This window comes from Nycticebus coucang, chromosome 3 (assembly GCF_027406575.1).
Source record: "Nycticebus coucang isolate mNycCou1 chromosome 3, mNycCou1.pri, whole genome shotgun sequence".
In the NCBI taxonomy this organism is placed as follows: Eukaryota; Metazoa; Chordata; class Mammalia; order Primates; family Lorisidae; genus Nycticebus; species Nycticebus coucang.
The window spans coordinates 45,026,401-45,043,496 of NC_069782.1; the positions used below are offsets into that span (position 1 = coordinate 45,026,401).

General features: G+C 38.8%; 1 non-coding gene across 1 annotated transcript; it reads right to left on the reverse strand.

The window, feature by feature from the left end:
* Window positions 1–293: 293 nt before the first annotated feature.
* On the reverse strand, window positions 294–400 carry LOC128582670 (U6 spliceosomal RNA). The gene has a single exon (XR_008379117.1). It is a non-coding gene; the product is annotated as a U6 spliceosomal RNA (small nuclear RNA).
* Between the last annotated feature and the right edge of the window lie 16,696 nt (window positions 401–17,096).

Below are 17,096 nucleotides of genomic sequence, written 5' to 3' on the forward strand. Positions count from 1 at the left end.
CATTTTCTTAGTTACTGTATGCAGGCATTTGTATTCTGCATTTAGTAAGTTTCGCCTGTACCCATTCTAAGATGCACGGTAGGTGTGGCCCCACCCATTACCCTCCCTCCACCAAAACCTCCCCCCCTTCCCCTTCCTTGGCCCTTTCCCCATAGTCTTATGCTATAGTTGGGTTATAGCCTTCCTGTGAAAGCTATAATTTAGCTTCATAGTAGAGCTGAGTACATTGGATACTTTTTCTTCCATTCCTGAGATACTTTGCTAAGAAGAATATGTTCCAGTTCTATCCATGTAAAAATATGGAACGCTTCACGAATTTGCGTGTCATCCTTGCACAGGGGCCATGCTAATCTTCTCTGTATCATTCCAATTTTAGTATATGTGCTGCCGAAGCAAGCACTCATTTTTTAATTTAAATACTAATTCATAAGAAGTAAAACATAAAGTTCCATTTCACAGTCTCAATAGCCACAGTGGAGTGCTCCTAGGCCCTGTGGCAAGTGGCTACTGTACTATTAGACGGCAAAAGTCTGAAACAAATTTGATCAGGTCACTCCCCTGGGTGGGAACATATTCGAGACTCTTTCTGCTTTGTTTCCTCTTAACTATAACTTTTCTTTGTTAAAAATCTAACGAGCCACCTTCTTGTCATTCAGGTCTGTTTGTTCAAGTGTCCTTTCCTCAGAGAAGCCGTTCCAAGGATCCCCCAGACAGTGTAACATGCTTTAGGCCTGAAACACACCAATCTGAGCCATCAGTAGCAGTTACTCTGCCACCTCTACGGCCGGCCCAGAGTCTCAAGGCCTCGCTCACGGCGACAGGCTTTTTTTGTATCTTCATGTCACATGAAGAAGAAGAAGAAGGAGAAGGAGAAGAAGAAGAAACTGCTAAAAAAAATGGAAAGTTTTCTCTTTTGAAATTATTTGGCTTCAAGTTGGCTTTAAGAAATTTCACATTTATGATATTTATGTATTTATGATTAGCTTGAACTCTTGGCAATCATTGGCATACTTGGCAAATTTTGTGATTTGAGTAAATCTAATTTTCAAATTATTTACAAATGTAATCTGATTTAGTTTATGAATGCTAAATTTAATGATGAATGCAGTTGCTACTATGTTATATTTTCTAGATGTTTAATTAAACATTCATTCAAAAAAACAAAGATACAAACTCTGAGTACTCATGTGTGCATCTCCTGGAAGGATGGCACTGAGGATGTGATTTAAATCATCTGGAATCTTCCTCACTGCACCCTGAGAGAAATTTGCTCGTCTACATAGCAAAAATAGTTGTATTTTTAAACAGATGGATTGTGTGTCTTATGGACATTTTGGATTGTGTAACAGTGAAGAGATCTCACCCTCTTCTCACTGTCTTCAAAAAAAGCTTAGAACCAAATTTGGGATTTGCAGTATATTTAACTCTACTCTTCTTGAATTATATTTTGATTTTGCCCTTTGTTCTTTTACCTCATACTTATTTTTGTGCTACTTAGTAGATTTTTTGTACTCTTATTAACAATTTCACATCATTTCCTGAGACAAAGTATATTATTTAAAAAGTAATCATTCATTCACTCCTCTCTTTAGAGTTCATGAATCTTCAGCCTATACATGGAAGTCCCTAGGAAGGATATGTCCAGTGTTAGGACTTATAAAAAGAGCCTGTAGCACAGTGGTTATGGCGCTGGCCATATGCACCAAGGCTGGCAGGTTCAAATCTGGCCTGGACCAGCTAAACAACAACGACAATTTGCAACAAAAAACCCAGGCGTTGTGGTGGGCGCCTGTAGTCCCAGCTACTTGGGAGGCTGAGGCAAGAGAATCACTTAAGCCCAAGAGTTTGAGGTTGCTGTGAGCTATGACACCATGGCACTCTACCCAGGGCAACACAGTGAGACTTTGTCTCAAAAAAAAAAAAAAAGAAAGAAAGAGAAGAGAAGAACCAGATTACCTACATTTTAAGGTGAGAACAAAAGAAGGAACTGACCACAGAAACTGGAAAGAAATCACAAGACACCCCTGAGAGAATTGTTCCATAAAAGTGAAAGGAAGAAAATTTAACTGTGGGCCAGATGCTACTGAGAGATTAACCACATTGAAGTCGGAAAACAGGCCATTGGAGGACAACTGAGAGCCGATCAATGGAAGACTGAGAGCCAATTAATGGAGGACCGAGAGCTGATCAATGGAGGACCGAAAGCCGATCAATGGAGGACTGAGAGCTGATCAATGGAGGACCGAGAGCCGATCAATGGAGGACTGAGAGCTGATCAATGGAGGCCTGAGAGCCAATCAATGGAGGACTGAGAGCTGGAGCCTAGGGCAATCTCATTAACTTGGTGGAATCAGTTGCCTGACTTCCAAAGAGTGAGTCAAGGTACTATATAACCAAATCAAATGTACCCCCATAGTAATCTGGAAGAAAAAAAAAAAAGAATGATTCATGGCAGAAAATAAAGATAATTCTTGTGAGCTATTTGATTGAGATGGGAATAGAAGATATAAAAATCCAGTCAGTGGGTTAACTTTTGATAAGAAATGAAGTTATTTTTATATAGAAGAGATTTAGAATTGTTAGGACTACGAGGAAGGACTGAATTGAAAGGATAGGATAAAAGAACAGCAAAGACAGAGAAGTAGCACCGGTCAGTAAGGGGTGATTGAAGTCTGGTGCAAACACTGAGTTAAAGATTTCAAAGGTGTTGCTGATTGGACCCAGCAGGTGGCTGTGTGGGTTCCTGGAGCATAGGCACGTCAAGATCCTTGGAGAGTAAAGCGTTGAATTTGTCATCCACAATGACAAATTGGAAGACTGTAATCCATAGACTCACACTCTCGACACATGAGGAGGAATGACCTAGACTGACTGACAGTCAGAAGGAGGTCAGATATGGTGGAGACAGAAGGCAGAGTACAAATAGAAAGGGGCTTGGCTTAAAGGTGAAAGATGATTTTCCAGGGTTAACACAATACTGGAGAACCCAATTCCGCCTTACAGCCCCTGGGAGAGATTAAGCAGTCCCCATGAGAGATTCTGCAGGAGAGATATGGAGAAAGTACCTACACTAAGGAAAGCTGGGTATCAGGAGGTTAATTGCCTACCCTGACGTTTATTATTTGGAGAAAGGTTAAAGACATGAATTAAAGGAGAAGTGTTCACATTCATATACCTCCATGTACTTGAAAAAGTGGAGATGACCACAACAAACAGAGCCTCTGAATAATGACCTGTATGCCACTTCAAGGGTGTTGAGCCGGGGAAGCGGATTTGAAATGTCAACAAATGGAAACTTCTCCCAACACAAAAACAGTAGCAACTGCCACAGTTTTACCATGGTGGGACCCAAACTGTAAAACTTGATTTGGAAGAGGATGGAGTGAGAGGGGCGGATACGATGGCCTTGTCACTTGAGAATGTCTACTTTTGTTTGGATGGGGGTTGGGAGAAGCCATGCTTCTCAGGGTGGCATTAATAAACTAGCAGTTCTAATTAGCAACATAGGGCACCTAATTCCTTTCCTTTGGAACTCAAAGGGAATAAATTATGAAGAGCTCATCCTGGGAGGGTCGGGGGAGGACTGAATTTGTTGTATCCTTTCATAAATCAGAAGATATCAAATATACAAAGGTGCCTTTCTTATAACTTCTATGTTGTTAAAAAAAGAAATGAGCTTCTTTTATGTTGCGCAGCTAAAGAAAATACTTATTAGTAGCTACAGTCACTTTGATGTTCTAGTCATTCTCAAAAAGCATTTTGAAGTGACATGTAGAAGTCCATTAATATTTCACCTGGGATTCAAACCCAGGCATTTAGGAGAAGAAAAAAATCCGAGTAATACAATTTTTTCTATAATGATGATCTTACATTCTATATCAGCATCTGTGCACCTTACCGAGTTTTAACTTGAAGCTTTAAATATTGCACAACCTGGGTAACAGACAAAATGACACAATAAATCCTAATGTCTCTAAATTAAAAAGTCAGTAGCTAATTTGCCAACTAATTTTCAAGCTGCTATATTTTTTACATAAAAACTATACCTTGTGAGTCTACATTTTTATGGCTGTCATTATCGTCATGACCAATGTACAGTCAATGCAGTGTCAGGCTCTGCCCTTTTTGCGATATTCATGTAATTTTCTAAGTGTACAATATTTTATAAAGCTAAAAACAGACAGTTGTATTGGTTATTTCCATCAGATGAAATGTGTGTTATAAAACAATTATGAAGTTTAAAAAAAAAAAACATATTGCTGTGTCTTCCTCCTATCAAAACAACCCATTCCAATTAAGAATCTGGAACAGCCGAGGTGCTGTCATCTTGCTATCTTATGCATTTGATGTATAGCCGTTATGTTTCCCCATCATTATCATCTAATTTTTAAAGCAATACATATCTATTGAATACGTGGTTCAAAGAAAAAGCAATCATTTAAAAGAGGCTTACTTAAATATTTCCGGTAATTAAAAAGTAAAAGCTGTTATGTGCCTTGATATTTTCTGCTGCCAAAGAACAGCATTTCAAAAAAGAAACCTAAACCATAGATGCAGCACAATGTACAAAAGAAATTATACATAAAGATGTCTATTTTATTTACATAAATTTTTCTTTCCTCTCTCTCTTTTTTTTTTAGACAGTCTCATTCTGTCACCCTGGGTGCCATAGTATCATAGCTCACAGCAACCTCAAGCACCTGGCTCAAGCGATCTTGCCTCAGCCCCCAAGTAGCTGGACTATATGCGCCCCCCACGACCCCGTGCTAGTTTTTCTACTTTTAGTAGAGATGGGGTCTTGATCTCCAACTCCTGAGTTCAAGCAATCCACCCACCTGGGCCTCTCAGAATGCCGGGATTACAGGCATGAGCCCCCATGTTCAGTCTGACAGAAATTTCTCTGACATAGCTGCTCTCGCCTGCCTGACCACTGCCTCCTACCACACCCCCACCACCACCCTTTATCCTGTCTCAGCTCCCTTTGTGATTAGCAGTCATATCTGACAATGTTTTCTTTTATGGCTTGTTGTACGAGAATCATGCTAAAAATAAGGATATCAAAAGACCTTCCACACTCCCAGAATACTTTTTAAATTCTTCTTTGTTTTTCTCATTCTTTTATTAAGATTTTTAGAATTAAATATTCAATCTATATCCTTCAAGCTAGAGTGCTTATAGTCTTCTTTTTTCTTTCTTTCTTCCCTTTTCTTTCTTTTCTTTCCTTCATTTCCATTTCTTTTGTTTTTTCCTTTCTTTCCAAATGGTAAACCAGTTGGCCCAACACCATGCATTAAACAGTACTTTCATTCCCCAGTGATTTTAATGTCACCTTTAGTATATATTGAGTTCTGGCATTAACAATAGCTAACACTTTCACAGTGTTTATAAGCTGGGCGTTGCTCTAAATAGCAACTCTATACAGTATGGAAAGCATTATCCCCGCTTTATAGAGGAGAAATTCAAAATACAAAAAGCATAAAAAGTTGCCTGAGATCACAAGCTGATAAGTGGCAAAGCTGTGATTTGTACGTTGGCAGTGTAGTTCCAGAATCTGTGCACTATGCCGTCCTCATCTGCCTCGTCTACCCTGTCCTCATCAATCTCTCAGCTGGTATCACATTTTTAATTACCCTAGCTTTATAGTACACTTTGAAGTTTTCTTGACACCATCAATCACTAACATAAATTTCATCATTAACTTAACCAAGTAGAAAAATGTATTTTGAGTGGGAGGGATTACATGATGTGAAACGTACAGATCTGGGAAGAACGGATATCTTGACAACACTGACTCATCCAAGAACAGGCCAAAATTTTTCATTTACCTCGATCTTCTTTTTATATCCTACAACAAAATATTACTGCTTTTATTATGTAAGTTGCACACATTTCTTGCTAAATTTATCCACAGGCATTATGCTTAATTTCCGTATCTTTTCATTTTGTTTTCTGTCTCTCTTAGGTTAAAACATCAATTGAAAAACTCTTGATTTCTGTATCTTATTTCCCACATCTTACTGAATTTTCTTATTCATCTCTAATAAGTGTAAGTTGATTCTAGCAGATTTTGGAGCACTTAATTATATCATCTGAAGAGAAACACAATTGCATATCTTTCTAATATTTGTATATCTTTGTTTTTGTATTTTGTTGCTTTGATTAAAACCTCCAGAACAATATTAAATAACATGGCAAAACAGAAAAAATAGTATCATGTGTCCCCTAGTATGTATTGTCATTTTTGTTTATAGAAAACTCTAAATTTTAGATAAGCACATGGATACCCAGAATAAAGGTTACAGTTTCCAGCATTCCTTGCAACAAAGTGTGGCCATGTGACCAATTACTGGACAGCCAAAGTATCACATGGTAACTTCCGTGAACATTCTTAAAAAACAGCAGATACCACATTGGCCTCCATCCTTCTGACAAATACAGATGTGGCACCTGGAATTTGAATGGTTATCTTGAAATATGAGCATGAGAAACACGCCTTACGAGTTCTAGATGAAGCTGGATCCCTGAAGGGGCCATAGATTAGGATTCCTTTTAACTGCCTTTCTGCAGTTTTCTTGAAAAGAGAGAGAAATAAACTTGTTTTTTTATTAAACCTAATCTTAATGGACACAATTTTGAAAGCAATTGCCACTCTTTTTCCTGAATGTAATAGAGTGCCACTTGCATTTTTACTATCTATTCTATTTACCATTGGTTTTTATTTTTACTCTTTCTCAATTTAAGAATGTTTCCTTTTTGTTGTTGTTGTTAATTTTGAGACAGAGTCTTTTTTTTTTTTGAGACAGAGTCTCACTTTGTCACCCTTGGTAGAGTACAGTGGCCTCATAGCTCACAGCAACTTCAAAGTCTTAGACAAGTGATTCTCTTGCCTCAGCCTCCCAAGTAGCTGGGACTACAGGTGCATGCACAATGCCCAGCTAGTTTTTCTATTTTTAGTAGAGACGGGGTCTTGATCTTGATTAGTCTGGCCTGAAATTCCTGGGTTCAGGCAAACCACCTGCTTCAGCCTCCCAGAGTGCTGGGATTGCAGGCATGAGCCACTGCGCAATCCAAGAATGTTTCTTTCTAACTCTAATTTACTAAAAGTTATTACTTTCATCAAATGACTCCTCAACATTTATTGATAACAGAAATATCCAGGAGAACTTTCCTCAGTGGTGGACACATTCTTTAGCTGTATTAGTGCTGTTACCACTAGCCACCCGTATCTATTAAGCACTTCTAATGTGGCTAATTGGAATGAAGAACCAAATTCTTTAAATTTAATTTCAACTATTTAAATTTTACTAGGCACATGTGTCTAGTGTCTACCACATTAGACATAGCAGATCCAGATGAACATATAGAAATTCTTTTTTTATCTATTAACATAAGATATTAAAATAATACATTACGCTAAACCATCTTTCATTTCTGGAATAACACCTACTTGGTAATGCTATATTTGACTTACTAACATATCATTAATGTAATAAGATGGAGAAAATTGCATTCACCAGATTTCTTATGAGAGAAAGCACTGTATTTATTCAGAAGAAAAGCTTCGTAAGTCTCTTGAGGTCGTATATCAGATCTTAAGGGAATGTACACAAAATAAATAAGGATAATGGAATTTGTCTTCCATGATGAAGGATCATGGAACTTTAAGACCAAACAGAAAGCAGGAGGCTGGAGTGGAGCCAGGGAGTCTGGATGCTGCGTGAGGGAAGAGCATTAAGGCAATACGGAGAAGAGAAATTTCAGATGAGGAATTTTCTAGCAAAATTCTGTACACCATATGATATAATTCCTCTGGTCTCTGACACATTTTCAGTAAAATCCACAAATAATGTTGCTGCTGTCTTTGTGAGGCTTTTTGTTTTTTGTTTTTTTTTTTTAGACAGTCTCACTATGTCACCCTCAGTAGAGTGCTGTGGCATCACAGCTCACAGCAACCTCAAACTCTTGGGCTTAAGAGATTCTCTTGCCTCAGTCCCCCTCCTGGGGACTACAGGTACCCACCACAATGCCTGGCTATTTTGTGGTTGCAATTGTCACTGTTGTTTAGTGGGCCTGGCTGGGTTCGAACCCGCCAGCCTCGGTGTATGTGGCTGGCGCCTTTACTCACAGAGCCACAGGTGCCAAGCCTGTCTCTGTGTGTTATTCACTGGATGTGTTCACAGATAGTCCATTTTTCTATCATGGTACACATGGTAGAATTTAATTCCCTCACCCTCTAAAATTAGTTGTGACTTGCCTTGTGAGTAAGTCATACAATAATGTGAATAAAAGTGGCAAGGGTCATTTCAGGACAGAAGCTTTAAGCACCTATGCATGGGTTTCCACATGACCTTTCTTCTGACGTGGCCACTTGTCCTGTTCCAGAGAACAGAACATCTGACAGCCTGTGTCCCTGGGCGATGACGACAGAGAACAGAGCCCACAGTTAACCTGGGATATACACAGTGTAAGTGGGAAATAAATCTTTGCTGTCTTAAACCACCAAAATTTGTAGATTGTTTATTACTACAGTTAACCTTGTCTATCCTACCTGATATGGGAAGGTATAGCTTATACTGAAGTGTTGCTATATTTAAAAATACATATTTAGCATTCAATTAAGAAATGGAAGATTAGCAGTGAACAAAAATTTTGGCTCAAGAAAAGATGAAAATTCATGCCATATAGATGCGAAATCATTTGACACAAGGTGAAATAAACAAGGCATATAGCAAATAGGAGAATTATGTCCAGAAAAGAATTGTGGTTATACCTATTGGTATCTGGAGCTGACTGAATCCGAATAGAAAAGAAGCCATCAATGTTTTTCATATATTTATACTGCAAAAGTACCACTAGCCTGGACTAAAAATGATTATGACTGTTCTGTATTTAAAGTAACCATGGAGCCAAATCTTTTATTGACAGGAAATGGGCTGATAAAGCCACTTGTTTCAGTAAAGGACAAAGTCCCTGCTGCCCATTTCAGATGCAGCCAAAGAGAACAATAGAAAAGGAAGGATTTCTTAGAGGTGGAAGCTAGGAACAATGAAAGATAAAGATGAAGCGAGGTAAATCAGGATTCAATCAAGGAGTAATCCCCACTTCCAGAAAAGGAGCTCTTTTCCTGTCCACTGAAAATGTTTATTGAGTGGTCTAATCCCTGTGTACAAGTATGTTGAGTATGTGAGGGATGGGTAACATTTTAATTTATGAGTCTCCAGATCAAAAGAAGCCACATCTAGGCCTGATGCCCCATGACTATTAGGTATTCCTTCCGTCCTGATTAAGAAACCGTAACACATCACAGAGAAATGCTAGACTTTGAGTCTGGCCTTGTTACACCACGGGAATTTTGAGTACTCTCCCTTGGAAAAGGGGCTGTCATATTTTGAAAGCAGAAGGGAGAGTGAACCAAATAATTTTTGAACAGAAAACAGTTCTCTGGTAATCATTAGGACTGTTTGCAAAATATTGCAGTTCTTTCTATTTCTAGGGTGAAAGTTAGATTGTTCCTAATCAACCTTTAAAAGTTAGATGCAGCCACGTGACTTGCCTTGGCCAACAATATGTGAGTTGGAGATTGTGCATATCATAGCTGTGATAGAACATGATCTTCTGCATTTCTTTCCTCTTGTATGGGTCATTAAGAAATGTTCCAGGTGGTTGACACTCTGAAAATCTGTATCGCTGATGGAGGAAACCCCAAATCCCCAGCTAACCCTGATAGAGTAGTAAAAAATAAACCTCCGTTGTTTTAAACCACTGGGTCACATGCCCCACCTTGGATCAATGTTACAAGGTCTCATATCCTACTATGGTCAGACACAGGTTTAATTCCTGTGGTAAGGAGTCAGTGTATTGTCACTGCTGCTGTCATAGTATCATATAGTTGATGTTGGGGAGAATCCACCCTCAAAGGAAGGTGTCGTACTAACAAAATGTGGGGTGGAGGGAGGAGGGAGAGACCCTTGGTAAATTTTTAAAAAGTGAGCTTAGCTCTGGAGGGGAATAAATATCTGTTATTCCTTACAATTCCCTCCATGATCATTGGTCTATTCAGGTTTTCTTAATTTCACTTGAGTCAATTTTGATAATTTATCTTTTTTTTAGAAAATCACCTATTTCATCTTGATTTTCAAATTTATTAGCAAAAAAAAAAAATTTAACAGGCTTTTCCTCATAATGTCTACCAAAATGAAAGCCAATGGCATACGAGTTCTGACAATTAAGTTCTCGAACTCATCTTAGAAAAAGTGCTACATACTTCATTGCTGAATATCACTACAGTCACCTTCAGGGTACACCCATTGGGAAGCTATGCATGGGTGCCAGCACCTAGTCCACCTTTCAAAGCAATTTTGGAACTCTTTTTCTGGAATAGCCATCAGAGCTATTGTTTTATGCAGTTGACAATTAAATTCACGAACTCGTCATAGGAAAAAGTGCTACTGAAAATCCCTATGGTCACCTTCAGGGCACTCACTCCCCTTGACAATCTGGTGACTATAGTGAAATTGAGCAATGAGGTATCTAGCACTTTTTCTAGGATGAGTTCTGAGGCAATTCCATTAAAGCAATTCTCTGGGGACTAAAAAACAAAAGTATTTGAGATTTCAGGCTGCAGCTCTTTCTTGGTTTGGCTTAATCCAGAAATAAAATTGAGTATGTCTAGAGAAAGGAAGGACCCCATAGCCTTCAAGCAATTCTCTCTATATACATATATCACTTTACACATTGAGCTTTTGAGATGTTCTGGGCAGCAGAGATGTCTAGGTTATAACCTCTGACAGGAAGTTGCAAATTATTTTACAATACTCAATTTCCTATGTTTCACTGGTCAGTCCAAATTGAGTTGACATTCTCTTATGAAAATTGAGCCATTTAAATACAACGTATGTCTGAAGAGAAGAACTTCTCAAGACCACACAAAGGTAGTTCCAAGAGTAAGTGCTCATGGATAGGACCAAGCTTTCCCCAGAACTAAGCCACTGAACAAAATGCAAAACAAAAGATGGAATGACAGCACATACAGAAGATGACACAAGACAGAATGACAAATAGCTTTCTGAAAGAGCCCAGAAGTGACTCAAGGGCTGCTGTTGAAGAGTGTGGGAAAATGCCATACAGACTGCATCGTGAGATGTAGTGGAGAGGAGCTTTATAAGAATTTTGATGGACAGAAGGAAGAAGGTAAGCAGAGGGCCAAGAGAGAACTTCATGAATGTGGTTTTTTGTTCATTTGTTTTGGGCTTTTGCTGAGACAGATTTTTCCTGTATGCCCTGAGCAGAGTGCAGTGGCATCATCACAGCTCACTGCAACCTCAGACTCAGGCGTGGGCATCCCGTTGCCTCAGCCTCCCAAGTCCTGTGATTACAGTATTAGTATGTCTTATGAAACGTGTTTCTTTGGAATGGATTGAGCAGTGTTTTTCAACCTTTTTTTATCTCACAGCACACTTAAACCTATAGTTAAACTTCCACAGCACATTTAAATTATGTTGATCAAAAAAAGAGTAAAAAAGAAAAAGAATTGAACTTTCAAAAATAATTTAATTAATGATCTTTAAAAATGTTTGAGGCACACCTAAGATCCTCTCACAGCAAACACCAGTTGAAAATCACTGAACTAACCAAAGGGATAAAGCCAAGGTTGGATGAAAAGATGAACCAAACTGTGCTGGCCACCATGATGTAAGGAAGTGCAGGCTGAACCCTGAAGGGCGTGTCACACTACCCTGAGTGACAAAGCCTCCCATGCCCCAGCTCCAGCCAAGCTCCCAGTGGAATTCAGCCACAGAAATGATCTCAGATGGAATCACATGAAGCAGAGGGAAAAGAGTAGCTTCATCCTGCCTGAATTCAAACCAACATCAAGAAATAATAAACGGTGTTGTTTGAAGCCTCTCTGTTTGGGGGAGCCTTCCTCTTGAGGTTTGTATATGCTTAGGTCTGGGGCTGCTTGTCCAGTCTTGTGTTACTCCTGTGCTAATGTGAGTCATGGAAGGGTCAGTGTTCTGAATCTCCTCCACCCGGAGGAGCACAGAGATGTGGTTATTGACCAAAGAAAGCAAATCCAATGCCAGTGTTGTAATTATGCTGTGCTTGTGAATGGGCACTTTGCATGTGCTTTTTGTCATTTTCTCCACATTATAAAATGTTTCCCTTTATCATGTTGTCAACAGTGCTTTGAATTACGGTCTGGATATTATAAACCCCAGGTTCTACATTTTTCACTTTAAGATGCACATGATGGCTGGCATTTACCTGGGGGACTCACACGTGAGCTTCTCCCAGGCACTCTAAGAGCCCAGGGCACTAACTTAGAAAATCCTCTTGTCTCCATTTTTTAGTGCTAATTCGGATGTGTTGACTTTGTGAATATTTATGAAAATTTAGCATGTAATTCAAAAATATCATGGAAAGTTTGTTGGAATATCTTGGCCCTATCCCAGACAATGGGAGCAAATTCAACTTTTCTAGACAACAAAAGCAAAAATACCCCAATTCTTTGCTTCTGCCATTCCCCTCTATTTAAACTGGTACTTCCTTCCCGGCCACATTTAGGTGATTCAAGTTTTGATAGCCATTTGCTCCATCTCTCAAAAAGGAGAATCAATTGTTCTTTCAGCTGGTTCTCACACTGGTTTATATGTTCTTCTCTAATGGGGGACTGAGTTTCATTAAATTCCTTTTTTATTTGTCTCTTTCCTGGATGAGGACCATGCATTCAAATAGGGCAGGTGGTTATTTATCTTTCTATTCTCCCAGTTCCAGTAAATCCTAAGTACTTGGTAACTTTGGGCAGAATTGAAATTAAATGTGAAAGTTGAAAATGTTACCTTTTGAACAATATGTAAACACACTTAAATGGGAGAAAATATCTCAAGATTAATTTTGGTAAGGTCCTTTTGAAAAGAAGTGGTTTGTGAACATTATACCTAATTAAAAATTAATTATAAAAAAGTGGTCATGGAAAATATAGGGAAAAATCAGAAGCAGAAAACAGCTCAAATAAAAATAGAGAAATAATGATTAACTCTAGAAAATAATTGACAATGAAGTGATTAGAATCTGAAATATGATTTATGATTTAACCCTAAAAACAATGACTCGAACTCATTGTATAATCTAAGAATCTGTAGGGTTCACTCTGTTTTTTTTTATTAACAAACTTTTTTTTTTTGCAGTTTTTGGCTGGGGCTGGGCTTGAACCTGCCACCTCTAGCATATGGGGCCGGTGCCCTACTCCTTTGAGCCATAGGCACCACCCTCATACATTGGTTTTATAGACCATTTGACACATTTTCATCACATTGGTTAACATAGCCTTCCTGGCATTTTCATAGTTATTGTGTTAAGACATTTACATTCTACATTTACTAAGTTTCACATATACCCTTGCAAGATGCACCACAGGTGTAATCCCACCAATCACCCTCCCTCTGTCCACCTCTCGCTTCCCTCCCCTCCCTCTCCCCCTTCCCCATATTCTTAGGTTATAACTGGGTTATAGCTTTCATGTGAAAGCCCCAAATTAGTTTCATAGTAGGGCTGAGTACATTGGATACTTTTTCTTCCATTCTTGAGATACTTTACTAAGAAGAATATGTTCCAGCTCCATCCACGTAAACATGAAAGAGGTAAAGTCTCCATCTTTCTTTAAGGCTGCATAATATTCCATGGTGTACATACACCACAATTTATTAATCCAATCGTGGATCGATGGGCACTTGGGCTTTTTCCATGATTTAGCAATTATGAATTGGGCTGCAATAAACATTCTGGTACAAATATCTTTGTTATGATGTAATTTTTGGTCTTCTGGGTATATGCCTAGTAGAGGAATTATAGGATTGAATGGCAGATCTATTTTTAGATCTCTAAGTGTTCTCAACATCTTTCCAAAAGGAATGTATTAATTTGCATTCTCACCAGCAGTGTACAAGTGTTCCCTTTTCTCCACATCCATGCCAACATCTCTGGTCTTGGGATTTTGTGATATGGGCTAATCTTACTGGAGTTAGATGATATCTCAAAGTAGTTTTGATTTGCATTTCTCTGATGATTAAAGATGATGAGCATTTTTTCATATGTCTGCAGACTGTGCACCTGTCTTCTTCAGAGAAGTTTCTCTTCAAGTCCCTTGCCCAACCTGCAATGGGATCACTTGTTCTTTTCATGCTTATACATTTGAGTTCTCTGTGAATTCTGGTTATTAAACCTTTGTCAGAAACATAACCTGCAAATATTTTCTCCCATTCTGAGGGCTGTTTGCTTGCTTTACTTACTGTGTTCTTGGCTGTGCAGAAGCTTTTTAGTTTGATCAGGTCCTAGTAGTGTATTTTTGAAGCTGCTTCAATTGCCTGGGGGGTCCTCCTCATAAAATACTCGCCCAGACCGATTTCTTCAAGGGTTTTCCCTGCACTCTTTTCTAGTATTTTTATAGTTTTATGTCTTAAGTTTAAATCTTTAATCCAGTGAGAGTCTATCTTAGTTAATGGTGAAAGGTGTGGGTCCAGTTTCAGTCTTCTAAGGTTGCCAGCCAGTTCACCCAGCATCATTTGTTAACTAGGGAATCTTTTCCCCACTGAATGTTTTTAATTGGCTTGTCAAAGATCAAATAACAGTAACTAACCGGATTTATCTCTTGGTTCTCTATTCTGTTCCAGACATCTACTTCTCTGTTTTTGTGCCAGTACCATGCTGTTTAATCATTATCAATTTATAGTATAGTCTGAGGTCTGGTATTGTGATTCCTCCTACTTTGTTTTTATTTCTGAGTAATGTTTTGGCTATTTGAGGTTTTTTTCTGATTCCATATAAAATGAAGTATTATTTTTTTGAGATCTTTAAAGTATGACAGTGGAGCTTTAATAGGATTGTATTAAAATTGTATATTGCTTTGCATAGTATGGACATTTTAACAATGTTGATTCTTCCCAGCCATGAGCCTGGTATGTTTTTCCATTTGTTAACATTTTCAGCTATTTCTTTTCTTAGATTTTCATTGTTCTCTTTATAGAGATCTTTCACATCCTTTGTTAGATAAACTCCCAAATATTTCATCTTCTTTGGCACTACTGTGAATGGAATACAGTCCTTTGCTGTTTTTTCAGCTTAACTATTGTTGGTATATATAAAGGCTACCAATTTATGAGTGTTGATTTTGTAACCTGAGATGCTGCTGTATTCCTTGATCACTTCTAAGAATCCCTGGTGTTTTCTAGATATACAATCATATCATCTGCGAAGAGCGAAAGTTTGATCTCTTCTGACCCTATATAGATACCCTTGATCGCCTTTTCTTCCCTAATAGCGGTGGCTAAAACTTCCATTACAATGTTAAAGAGCAATGGAGATAATGGGCAACCTTGCCTGGTTCCTGATCCGAGTGGAAATGATTTCAATTTAACTCCATCAATACAATATTGGCTGTGGGTTTGCTGCAGATGGCCTCTATCAGTTTAAGAAATGTCCCTTTTATACCAATTTTCTTAAGGGTTCTGATCATGAAGGGATGCTGGATATTATCAGAAGCTTTTTCTGCATCAATTGAGAGAATCATATGGTGTTTGGTTTTTAATTTGTTTATGTGCTGAATTATACTTATAGATTTACATGTATTGAATGAGCCTTGAGACACTGGGATAAAACCAACTTGGTCATGATGTATAATTTGTTGATGTGTTGCTGGATTCTGTTTGTTAGGATCTTGTTGAATATTTTTGCATCTATATTCATTAGTGATATTGGTCTAAAATTTTCTTTTCTTCTGGGTCTTTTCCTGGTTTGGGGATCAGGGTGATGTTTGCTTCATAGAATGTGTTGGGTAGTCTTCCTTCTTTTTCTACATTTTGGAACAGGTTGAGTAATATAGGTACTAATTCCTCTTTAAAGGTTTGGTAGAATTCTGACGTGAAACCATCTGGTCCCATTTTTTTTAGAGACAGAGTCTCACTTTATCATCCTCAGTATAGTGCCATGGCATCACAGCTCATAGCAACCTCCAACTCCTGGGCTTAGGCAATTCTCTTGCCTCAGCCTCCTGAATATCTGGGATCACAGGTGCCTGCCACAGTGCCCAGCCATTCTTTGTTGCAGTTTGGCCAGGGCCAGGTTCCAACCAGCCACCCTCAGTATATGGGGCTGGTAACCTACTCACTGAGCCACAGGCGCTGCCCAGGGCTCACTCTTTATTATTCTCCTTGAGCAAGGTCTTAAATAGCAATAGAATGGGGAAAAGGGAAAGAAAACAGACTGATGAAAGCTTTACTTCTTTTATTCATCCTCAGGGCCACAGAAGAAATAGAGATAAGCCAAAGAATGGAAGAGAACTTTTATAAAATTCCAATTAGTATCATTACATCCACTAAAACAAAAACAGCAATTTAAAAAGTAGTCAGAGAAATTTCTGGAAGGTAGTAACTCCACCAGCAATTTTAAAGCCCGCTGACTGCAACAAATTAGTAGCCCTGTTTCCAGGAATACAGTCTCCTCTGGTGGTGTAGAACCACAGTGTTAAACAGAGATGATCGGACACTGAGCTTTGGCCATCCATTGTTTTCTAATCAACTTTATTGAGGTATAATGTACATATGATAAACTACACTTACTTTAAGTAGGCCATTGTGAGATGGGTGCCAGCTGCCTCCTCACCCCCATAAGAAGGATGCCGGTGGCTTCACAGCAGCCTCACACCACCCCCCGGGTAGGAGGAAGGGGGGAAAGAGGTAAATGAAATAATGCCAAGTACCATTACTCTTAGATTGGTCCGGATCGGGCCAGAACAGGACAAGGTAAGAACAAATGGCCCGATTGCATGTATTGTACATGGAGCAGTGTACAGTGAAATGGAGGCAGGGCGGCTCCACAAGTTCCTCTCCACTTTCCCATAGAGAAACCTTGACTGGCTGCTGAGGACGAGCCACATACATGCCCTCATGCCCAACGAGCCCGTGAGATCACTATCATATAACAAAGGCTTTGCCGCAGTTCATCTTCCTCCCTATGTACTTTCCATTTGCCTTCCTGGAGAAATCCTCTGCCCAGGTTCCACTCACAAATCATTCTTCACAAGATGGCTGACTCAAGCCAGC